The sequence below is a fragment of the Streptopelia decaocto genome, assembly GCF_964273445.1.
Source record: "Streptopelia decaocto genome assembly, chromosome: 7".
Classification (NCBI taxonomy): domain Eukaryota; kingdom Metazoa; phylum Chordata; class Aves; order Columbiformes; family Columbidae; genus Streptopelia; species Streptopelia decaocto.
In genome coordinates this window covers 28,418,310-28,430,670 of record NC_138661.1, presented here as the reverse complement: position 1 = coordinate 28,430,670, position 12,361 = coordinate 28,418,310, and the positions used below count along the sequence as shown (strand labels likewise).

Genomic DNA, 12,361 nt, shown 5'->3' with positions numbered 1-12,361 from the left:
ATACTCATTGTGCTGTAGAAATGCTGCATCCCAGGACAGAGGAGTTAAAGGAGGAACACACCGTCTGCCTTACTAAAGTGGTGCTCCTCCTTGAGAGGGACGTCCTAGTCCTGCTATTCTATCTGCCCGGGACTCCTGTTAACCTTTACTCTGAGTACCGTACAGAGAAAGCTCACAGAATCTGCCAGGGTACAGACAATATTAGAGTGACACAGGCATAACTCCTGTAGCTAGGTAGAGGTAGGTATGGGATACCATTGCTATAGCTCGCTCCTTTGTGGAGTCTTCCCTTTTTTATAGGTTCCTCTGTTATACTCATTCCCATCCTAATAAATTTATAGCATTAAACTGGTGTGCGTTTGGTTCGTTTCCTCTCCTTTGAGTTTGGGAACAATGATTGACTGTAGATTTCTTTGTGGACATCTTTAACTTCTTTGGGATTGTTGTCCTTATTAGGTACTAAATTTGCAGAGACTCATTTCAAATGGTACTATGGCTCCAAACTGCATCGTATCACTGCTTAGCCATCAGGACATTGAGGAATGGCAGTTGAAAGGGTCTCCTGGAAGCTGTAAATCTCAGTCCTTTGTCCACTCAGATTCCTTCTTAGAGAACATAATTTCCTACGATGTTATAACTTAAGTCATATAAAATCACTGTGCAGTTATGATTTTCATTAAGCATGATGCAAAAGGATGTTTTTTATAATCTTTTTCAAACAGTTGGTCAAATTTTTCATTGAAAAAGTAAGCTGATCTGATCTCTGATTTTATGGTGTTACCTTAGGTCATTAAAAATATAAGGTAATGAGATACTGCACTTGTTTATGTCCTTGGCATCAGTATCCATGCTATTGCATGCTGTAGTCATAATCTCTGTATCTATTTTTAAGGAGCCTAGAGTAAATACTTCAAGTTCAAAAAAACCTCACTGTTTACAGACATTAGCTTTTCCATATGATAGTCTCAGTACTTTGGGGATAGAACAGTATTAAAGAGTGAAGCAACTCTAGAGTATTCAAAGGAAGATTTATTTAAATAGCTTTTCCTCATGCTAACTTAGAAAAGACTTCCAAGTTGGTTGCTTGCATTAGTTGGGTGTTAAAACCCCTCTCTCTATTTCATAATGATTATGAAGTCATACCTATAATAAATAAGTTTTAGGTCAGACTCAGTTGTGACCATAATAAAACTTGTTTCCTTGCCGTTTAATATTTGAAAGGTAGTAGTGCAGCATGTGTGTGGTCTGAGTTTTTTGCGGACGTGATCTGCATTTAATCTGGGAAAATTAATTCCCTAAGCTGCTGGCAGGCAGCATGTACTTGTTAATTATTCAGGTGGATGACAAATGCAGAGCAGAGGTTCTCGCAAAGACAAAGTTTGTATGATGCATGTTTAGTAACTGATAGGCTTGACATTCTGTGGTGTCTTATTCAGTGCTAATCCTAATAAGCTGCCTGATGAGATGAACGCCTATCCTCCTGTCCTTTAGAGAAAGAAAACAGAGATTTGAAAGAACTTCATTATAGCAATAAATCCCATACTTTCTGTTATTCCTGGTGAAAAGAGATCTTGTCCAGATGAATAACACACACACACAGAAAAATGTCAGAATAGTAGTGTAACGCAGAGTATTGAAATGAATAGACAACCGTATTGTAATTGCCTCCACTGTAAAAGTAGTTGCAATTTAACTTTATTGGTAGGCCAAATTTGTGCAGTTTAATGCCCTTCAAATTCTTTGGCTTCAGTCTACAAGTGATATAGTTCTGTGGATGTACGATTTCATGAAGGCTTGCAAGTAACCAGGGACTTAACTTGAAAATATTCTATTTACTGTAGCTGCTGTTTCACTTCTCTGTTTTGTTTTGGTTTTTTTTGGTAGTGAAGTGCTATGCTCTGAAGTGTTCTGTCTTGCAATTGTACTAGGCAATGGCAAGCACCAAAGTTACTCATGGGCACTGGAAGAGTTAATAACCGAGAGGCTTCCAGTGCAAGTAAATCCTGGATTTTGTCCAAATGCTTTTATTCTCAGTTGATTTCTCATGGTTTCTTTCACTCGTTCTGTATCTTTATTACACTAGGCAGAAAGGTAAGAAATATAACCTCCTCAGTGCAGAGCACCTAGCACCAATCCTGAGTGACATTTCTTAAGTTATCTTAGGGCATAATGAACAAAGGTGCATATTTTGTCTGTCCACTGCACTCTTCCATATGACAGGCATTTCTTTTGGCTAACTGAAAGAAGAAAAGATAGGATTTTTGAACTGGAATATTTCTGTAAACTTATAGGTACAAGAAATTCAGTTTCAAATGCTAACTTTTATAAAAAAGCAAACTTTTTACTGTATCACTTTTTTTTTTTTTTTTTTTTTTTTTTTTTTTTAATTTGGGGTAGGTGGATGTTGATGGAGGATTCATGTATTTTATACTTCTGAGAAACTTTGCCTGTCTAGAATTGCTGGGACAGAAGAGTCACTAGATCTGTGTCAAGGAGGCAGCGCTATAGGTTCTCTCGCAATCCTCCCACTTCTGTGCGTGTGTATGTGGTAGGGGGAGAGAGGGTAGACAGCATAGTAGGGTACTGCAGGTCCAAGTTCTGGTATGTTGACAGAGGCTTCTGATAAAAACAGAGTTGTTCCTGCTTTCCAGACTTGCCCGAAGTATGGTAGATGCCTAATAGCAATCAGAGAACAACATTTAAATATTTTGAGAGGAATATTTTGTGGCTCATGGAGGTTAAAGAATTGCAGTAACATAATGTACTTGTTTATCTTTACAAAACACGTGGTGCATTGAATCCTAGCTCTGAGCAATCCTCCTGTCTTGAGGTGAAGGAAAATGTTAACTTAATTTACAAGCTAGCAGAGTCCTGGGCCTCTCCAGATTAGGGGTTTTTAATCAAATGAAATTGTAGCTAATAATTGAAACTAGTTTTCTGATGCTAACTGTGAAATTCAGCTGAAATCACCAAACTCATTTCCACAAGGTTTTAAGAGCTGGTTGAAATTAGAGTGTAGCAGGAAAGGGCTTTCGTTTGTTCCACCAATTTATGTATGTTCTTTTCTTTTTCTCTTGCACAAATTGTTGGGCATGGCGATTTAAGTTCTGAGACCACCAAACTACTTCTGCTAAGATTTAAGGTTTGGCTGAAATCAGAGCATATAGGGATAAGGCTTTCATTTGTTCCACTAATTTATGTATCCTCTTTCCCTTTTTCTCGTGCAAATTGTTCGGCATGGTGATTTCATTGCTGAGACTTAATTTTACCTAGCAGAAAAATGTATTATGTACTGTGCAAGTAATTGGTGTCTACAGAGTAATTTCATAAGGTACTTGATGCATAATAGCATGTACTGAGCTATTCATAACAGAAAAAAGTTATTTTAGACAGTTTAGCCCCTATGGTTAAGCTCATATTCCAAAGGATAGCCCTTTCTCTTTGTGTCATTATCTCTTAACTTTATATTTGCAAATGAAAACAACATTGTGTGTATTTAAATTAGAAATAAATAGAAGAAATTGTAAGGAAAATAATAAATTGCAGTGTGCATTTTAGTGAGTATGTGCAGAAACTGACTTGTTATTTGAGCAAAAAAGCAAAACCCTGGTCACAATTCATTAATATAAAGAATCCCTACTATACTCAAGCAAATCTTGAAAATATTGTATGTTAGCAAAACCTCATTAAACTGTCATATACACACTTCGATAACCTTTACAAAATATAATATTTTAAGAATGCCCCATTAAACTGTCATGTACTTTTTCTGTATTACCTTTGCTATTATTGCTTGATTACTAAGATATTTGTATGCTAATTGAAGCTTTTTTTTCTTCTTCTAATTGGCCTTCTTCTCTTAGTCATTTAGGGCAGAATCTGAGATGTGCAAGAGAAGCAAAGATTTATCTTGGCTTCTCTGAGGAAACTGTTCTTATCCGTGAGCTTCTAGAAGAGAATTTGAACTGCCTCTAAACAGCATATGCTACTGTTTCCAGAGAAGCATGAATTTTACCCATGAAAAGTATTTTTTCCCTCAATAAACGCACAAATCTGTAACTTCATCCTGTTTGCACCTTGGTACCAGGATCAGTGGCAGTGGAATGCCCCATGCCCTGTCATTCCCTCCCTTTTGTTGCACTCACAGCTTCTTGTCAAATGAAATTTTTGGCAGCATTTTAATGAGGAGTATTCTAACATTTAAGCTGTTCTTTAGACTAGCACCTTTAGACAGTGTTTTATCCAGTTCCTGGTTGCATCCTAAAATTGTGTTTGATGTTACGAGGTTAATTCTTTGCCTCTTTCCTTTGCGATGGTGTGATTATGTTGCTGGTGCTCTGAAGTTTTTGTTGGGAAACAGTGTGAGAACAGACAAGAGAGGTAAAAGATAATTTCTTCCTGCTCTTCTGATGTTTTAGCTGGAAGCTCAGCTACCTCTGTATACAGAGTATAGTTTCTTTTGCAGGCCATTCTGAGCAGGAGCATACGTGATCACTTGTCCCTGACAGGAGAGGAATGAAATGGAACTGACTTGGAGCTGCCTTGACTCTTTGTTCCTTGACCTGGAACAAAAGTAGTTTGAAGAAAGAACCATCGCTCTATCCAGAAATGAAGAGAAAGTAGAGCCCCTTGTAAAAGAACACCCTGCCTATTTCTCCACCGGCCCTGTCTCTGACTGCAGAACTGAACCGCTGCTAGAAGAGCTAGAGAATGAAAATGGTGCCTACAGGCAGAGTTAGTTTTAGAAGTGAGGTGAGATTTGGGGACAGCTATCCTAGAGGGGCATACATTAGTAGATTTATAATATGAATACATAGTTCCCTCTCACCTCCCTGAAATGCAGCTGTGGTGATGACCTTCAGTGCCTTCTTCCCTTGCTCCTTTCAGCAGAGTGCAATGTGAAAGACCAAAGCTCAGAAGAATGGACCATAAACATGGTTGGACTTGTGGGGCACGCAGCCGAACACGCACATTTCCAAAGGATTCCTACTTCCTTCACACGGGAAGACTGGCAGACTAAACCAGAGTTAGAGAGCAGCCAAGTCAGCAGGGGGGCGGGAGGAACAGGTGGAGGGGGGTGGAAAAAACAACCATCACCACAAACAAAACAAAACAAAAAAAAACCAAAACAAAAAACAACCCTAAAACTCAAACAAACCTGACTGTGCGCTTTTGCCTAAGCTTGCATATAACTGTAAAACCATGCTTAAGGTGTCAGTGCTTGCATAAACAAGAACACCTCTATGCCAATAGGTTTACGTCTCTCCCCAAACTGAGAGAGAAAAATAGAAAGATGGTATTTTTGTTGCACACAAGTAATGGAGGAAAATCACAAACTGCTGCTGTTGGTTATCATGACTTAATGACTGAGTTTTCTTTTCCAGTTAACACTCAGAATCCTAATGCCTAGGTCATCATTCCCAGCTGTTGTGGCAGCTTAAGGAGTGGTTAGAAAGGAATCCTCGAAAGAAATCAGCAGATGATGAAGAGCTTCTTAGCCATTTTCAAAGTTTATAAATCCAGAAATTCCTCCTCATGTAATTCCAGACTCTGTCACTATTGAAGGTAAACATGTCTACATGTCTGTTCTACCAGGGAATAAGTGTGGGGTTTTTTTTGTTTGTTTGTTTTTGTTTGTTTTTGTTTGTTTGTTTTTGTTTTTTGTTTGTTTTGTTTTGTTTTTTCTTCTACTAACCGAGACCTTTACTGAACAGAATTGTCTTTTCCCATTGTTTGTCATTACTACCTTTCCAGTTTAGGTACACAGGAATGCAGTCACCTTACTCCTTTAAAGAGGGCCCTGAAAGCCGTCAAGTAACAAGAAAACCTAAAGACCAATTATCATACTAGCAGCCTCCACTTGTTTTCCAAAACTTCTTGCCAACAATGGCTCGTGTCAGGCTATGCACTTCATGTGGTTTCTCATGGAAAAAGTGGAAGGATGCAAGATTTAAGTCCATTTCAAGCAAGGAAAGTAACCTCTGAAATCAGATACTCAGTTGGATCAGTTCTGAATTATTGTAGTCACATCAAAAATATTTGAACAGTGAATTAAATTCCCATAGAAAAGAATAAAGATCATGTGGTGCACTGAAATAGTTAATGAAGTAAGGCAAAATAGGTCTTTGCATGTATTGGACAGAAAAAGTGAGGTAAATGCTCCAATTGCATCAAACATCTTCAGGTATGTCAGCCATTCTACCTGGGTTAGCAGGGGGGAAGGATTTCAGTACAAAAGCATGTAGACTATCAGTAACTTTGGGTCACGGAGGCAGCCAGACTCTGTCTAGAACTGCTGCTTTAGTAACATGGAAGGGAATTTCAAGAATAACTCCTGGTTTCAGCTACCCTGTATGGCTATGTATGAAATTAAGATCTATACAGTTGAATCTAGTCCTACCATTAAGAGATTGGAGGTGAGCAGAGCAAGATACTGTGGCTTCTGAATAAGCTTGTATAAAAGCCTTGTTATCAGAATAATATAATTTACCATCTTCAGATAACTTTTAGATTTTGTAGGTGTATGGGAACCTTTTGCTGACTGTGATCACAAGTATTTTTAACACTCCTGTGGTGTATATATTTGGATTACGATAGCAATAGTGGCCTTGGGGAACAAGGAAATGTACTTATCTCTTTCTAGCTAATCTTTTTGACCAGGGTTCTATACAAATGGAAAGTCTAAACAAATACAGAACAATAAAGTTTCTTGGATTCATATAGAAAGAGCCATATGGTGCTAAAATAACTCAATAATAGAAGAGTTATGTATGATATCGCCTTGAAAAAGGTCTTGTCTAAAATGACTATTAGCATTATTTGGGAAGATCCATGAGGATAAATAGATAGTGTCAGAAAAACAAATGAAAAAAAAAAAACCACAATTATTTTTGGGGACTTGTTTTGGGGAAGTTTTATTCCATACATCTACTTAGGATCAAAATGTTCTGCAATAGCTACCCATTAATTTTAGCTGGTCTTTCCATACAGTGCCTATTCTCATTTATGATATAGATATAACTGCATGTTGAGTGATTCTGCTCCACATGTAACAAATTTAAGTAAATTCAGGCTGTTCTTTAGTTGTGTCTCCTGGCTTTTTTTTTTATTCTGAAGGTTTCTTCCTCTCCTCAGATTAAGGTCTAGATGGCAGACAGAAGGTTATGGCTATGATTTACTATTATCTCTGAGATCTGGTCTTACTGCTAGAAGACCTGTGTTGGCTATGACAGGCAAATGTGTAAGAATTCTTTCACAGTAACTGGCAAGAGTAGGACTGGTCTCACTCAGGAAGTTCTGTATCAATCAAAGTGAGCTTCCTATCTCAGTACACCCAGGGTGAGGAAGAAGATTCACAGGGCTTAAGTTTGCTTCACATAATGGCTGCAGTGCTCACAATTGTCTCATTCATTTGAAAGAAGTCTGGGCAGGGAAAAAAGAGCATAAGATCTTTCTCCCTAAAATCTTCCTTACTGATATGTAATCTTGCTGTATTTACCAGGCCGTCTTTCTCATATCATAGACATTTGGCCACAAAATGACCATTGATTTTTCAAAGGCTTCTGTCATATTTGCATGTATACTCACAGATACTTCGAATTTGTTCAGTTTTGATCGCTCCTTCCACCAGAAGAAACAATCTGTGTCTCTAGTGTTAAAACTCTTATCTCTTTCCTTGTTTCATTATCTTTTTTTGATTCCCAACCTATGTGTGGAGAAAGTCAATCAATTTCTAATGTGGCTGTATGGATTCTCCAACGCAGCCCAGGATACCATTTGCTGCCTTTGCTGCAAGGGCCTTTTGCTGGCTTGTGTTCAACTTAGTGTCCACCAGGACCCCTAGTTCCTTTTCTGCCAAGCTGCTTTCCAGCTGGGTGACTCCCGGTATAATATTGGTGCAGAACTTCGAACTTCTTCTTGTTGAACTTAATAAGGTTCCTGTTAGCCCCTTTCTCCAGCCTGTTGAGGTCCTTCTGGATGGCAGTATGACCCTCTGGCACATCAGCTGCTTCTCCTGGTTGTGGCAAGTGTCATCAGTCTGTGTCATCAGCACAGTTGCTGAGCATACACTGTACCCCATCATCCAGATCAATAGTGAAGATGTTAAATGATCTTATGTTCCTTGCCTCTTGTATTGGCCACATGTGCTTTCCATTTGAATCCCTTTTTCTTTAATTTTTCAGTTGAATAAAGTTCAAACTTTTAATCTCTGTCTTTAAGGATCATCTTGGTTTTTCACCCCTGTATCTGTCTACTCTCATCTCAGTGTTGCGTTCCCTCCTGCTGCTAGCACAAACTGAGAATGCTTCCTTGTCTCCTCACACAAACACCTCTTGCATGAGGAATTCAGTTCAATGAGTAAGTGCCAAAAAGAGCTGGCACACAGCTAGGATACAGTGATTTACTGGCATCTCAGAAAATTGTTGCTGTCGCGGGTAATAGACTGGTGGTGTTTATAACAGTCAAACATGCCTGATAGGGTTTCTGTAATAACTGGAAAGAGTGTGATTAACCTTACCAGAGAAATTACACTGTAGTGAGCAAAGTCTCCTGTCTCTGAGCTGGTTTGTGCTAGAGGTGATGACCAGAGATGGCATTCTTCCTGAACCAATCTGAAAAACTCACCTCTTGAAACTTATCCTCAGGGTCCTTTTTTGGTACCAATAGACATTAACTATGTTTATGCGTAAAACATTATGGTTATGTAGGCCTTCCAAGGATTGCATGAGTTAACATGTAACTCTCTGATACCAATCCTTTTGCCGTATTTGTCTTCTGCCCTTCAGATCCACAGTCAGCCATACTTGGACGTGCATTTGTGCCTCAATACTGTTATCCCAGAGCTGTCTGATGATAGAAATGATAATGACTGCAGATTGTGCTTCAGCAAGAACATGGACATAATACAGATGCCTGCTTTGGGGCAGGAGAGTGTCAGAAGTCAGACTGCTGCTGCTGAGGCAGCATTAATGCCATTTAATTGAACATAAGTACCAGGGCTTTCTGTGGGGTGGAGTTTTGGTTTTGGGGTGTTTTTTGGTCTGGGCTTAGAGGAAGGAGTTCAAACCACCTGCAGCATTATTTCTTTTGAGGAGAACTGCAACAGTACAGAGCGAAGGCAGGCATGAAAATAAACCTATCAGTGCTGCTAAATTCTGATGGCTCCCATTGTAATTAATTTAGCAGGGAACTGAGCCTTCCCTTGACTTGTATCTTTTTGATTTGGGATTCTCCTTTCTAAAGGATGCCACTTCACACACACTGTTTATTTCTGCATGTCAAAGAAATTATGATTAAAATTCTGAATGCTCACAAATACAAGAATTTTCACCACATAAACATTTGACTGTGTTGGGGAGGACTGAGTGTACAGGATGTTGTTTGGTGAGTTATAGAAGCTCTTAGCCTTCAGAAAAAACTTCAAAGGTGGCTGGGGACGAAATGTGGCTGGGCAAAGGGATTTTTTTTTTTTTTTTTAAATTTTTTTTTTTTCTTAATGCAGCAGCATCATAAAAGCAGGGAGAATGTGGGGAAGAGATGTGGTTGGGATTTATTTTTCGTACATGAAGAGTATTTATGGCTTTTATGTAAATGCCTCATGGCAGTGTGAGTTGGGTACCCTGGGTGGTAGGGCAAAGAAACAGGCAGTGCGGAACAATGCAGGACTTGCGAGAACACTGACAGTGGCATGTTTGTGTTGTGGCAGTACGAGTTTAGCACACAGAACAACAATGATGTCATAAAAGCAGGCTATGAGAGAATATATTTTCTTCATTTGTGATAAACTAAAGATGTCTTCAAGTTTCACAAACCAGTGAAAATGAAATGCATGTAGATGACGGCACATAGCCACTGAGAAGGAGTGGAAATGCTAAAGAAGGGACTGGCAGCAAAGTAATGGGATATTGAAAACTGATAGAGAAATTGTACTTGAACAGTACTCAGTGTTGAATATGTGATCCGGTCTGAATTGTTTTAAGGTTATGAAATGCTTCAAGGACAAGAAATCTTTCCTGGAAATACCTTTTCCTCAGTAAACAGTGTTTGTTTATAAGAAGACAAGTTTTTGTCAGCTGTTGTAATTCTAATTAGGACAGTGACTTTTAAACCAAAACTAGGTAGTTCCAACAAAGAGTATTTAGGATGAATGGTAAAAAGCAGTTCTTCTCTGGTCATCAGGAAAAGGAAACCTCAGTGTAGAGAAATACCTCTTTGTTCTGTTGACTTAAATTTAGGTTATGCTGTGTTATAAAATGCTGAACTTTATATATACATCTATATATATATATATATAAGTTCCAAGACTAAACTTTGGTCAGAAGGAAGAGTCTTTTGGGAGCCAGCAGTGCCATGTTTCCTCTCTAAGCTGGGCAGAGCAGCGGCCATGATTCAGACCTGTAGGTCCTCACCCTTCTGACCAGGCGATTCCATGTTCTCGAGCCAGCCGGTTGCCTGGAAGTTATGAAGTGTTGAGTATCACAATACTTAAATTCTTTGCTAAATAGCCTATCTTTTTTTCCTCCTGTGCTATCCTTCAGGCAGTTCCTCTGAAGGATGTATTTAATTTTGTGTCTGATGTTTGAAAAGCGACTTCATTTCAGTTCTAGAATGCTGTCAAATCAAAGTGCTTCCAGGTGGCATCCAAACATGGCTTAACTCTGAGCACAGTGAGTGGTCTGAGTGCTCTCACGAGGCTTGGAAGTTTCTGATCTGCCCAGCCATGTTTTAGTGTGCATAATTCCAGTTTTACCACAAAGGAATATCTTCCAGCTGGTGTTCAAAAATATTTGCTTCACCTTTTATAGACTGCATTTGCTCTGTCAAACAAATGTGTTTGATTTTTCTCTTGTCGCTTATATTGGGATATATGTTCAGTAAATGGATGGAGAAAAGAAGGCACCATATTGCAAAAATCTTTTTTTCCATACAGTTTTTCTTGTCTCTCTCTTTTTAACAGAGTTCTCTAGCAGCAAAAAAATGCTTTCTGTCATGTAAGGAAATAACACGTTACACTGCTTCTTTATGGGGTTTGTTGGCTGGTTGTTTTTAAAAAAGAAACCACCATCCTTTTATTTCATGTTAGCTATCTCTCTTCCCTGCCTGGGCAGGATGTGTTGGTTTGGGAGTTAGCTTAACCACTCTGGTCTGAAAATGCTCACAAATTTTTCAGTTAATGGGAAGCTTGGAAATGTAAACTTGAAATCAGTAAATATTCTACTTGTTGAACTTGCAAGTAATTGTGTGTGTGAAGAATATAGAATATTAATAATGAAATATATTGCGTGAAACCTGTTCCGTTTAATTGCAAGTGGATTTATAATCACAATGTCTGTATTCAACTGTGCAAACTAGTGAAGATATTTGTATATTTTGTAGTCAAAGTTCTTTTCCCTCAGGAAGAAACAAACAAGGAAACAACAGAAACCACCACTGTAAACATTTCAAGCAGATCTATGAAGCTGAAGTACTTCTGCTACTTTTCTTTTCCTTGTACTGAATATTGAATGGGTATACTAATTTAAGATTATTTATGCAAGTCATAGTTAAGACATTATGCTAAGATGCTGTAGCTAAATTTCACTTACTACAGCTTGTATTGTATGACTCTGTTAATAAGTGCTGTCCGGTACATGTAGTGAGGCAACTTTCATCACTACATCCAGAACACTAAACAATATTAGGTTTCAGATTTCTATCAAGGAAAATAGGGTGAGCTCGCAAAAGGATTTCTCCATGTAATACACAAAGTCTGAATGAATTGTTAAATCATAGATCTGACTATGACCTTCTTTTATTCTGAAAAAATTCTTGAATAACTGAAAGACTTTTGTAAAGTTATACGATTGTCCGAAGTATGCCATAAAAATAAGAAGTGGCTGTATTGTCTCCCAGCTATGTTGTATTTGTACTGATTTCAAGTCTAAGTCATCAAGGAGTTTAGAAGAGAGTGACATATTTAACTTGATTTTTGACTTGAACAACCATTACAAAGGCACTCTTTTGGTTCTTTTCCAAAACTATACTACAATACAACAAAACAGGGCTGTTGCTTTTACAATCTGGGGAACGCTAGATAGTAACTGGGTACATTACCAGACTTGGCAAGAGCTAATTTTCATTAGCTTTCAGTTATTAGACAAGTTGTAAGTTGCTGCCATTGACAAAATGCCAATAATGTAGTCATATATCAGGCATCCTTTGATTAGAGGAATATCAATCAGAACCCACTCTGGAAATTACAAAGTGGATGAGAGAGGTTGCTTTTGGATATAATTTGATAAAAATATAACATAGTAATAAGTATTGATTACCTAATCTAATTTTTATTCATTAAAACCTTTAAAAAGTATTTTATTAAAGG

At 38.2% G+C, this 12,361-nt stretch overlaps 1 protein-coding gene across 2 annotated transcripts in view; it reads left to right on the top strand.

Moving 5' to 3' along the window:
* The window catches only part of NPAS3 (neuronal PAS domain protein 3), a 608,602-nt gene that overhangs the window by 103,958 nt on the left and 492,283 nt on the right, over positions 1–12,361 (top strand). The gene's annotated exons all lie outside the window — the stretch shown is intronic.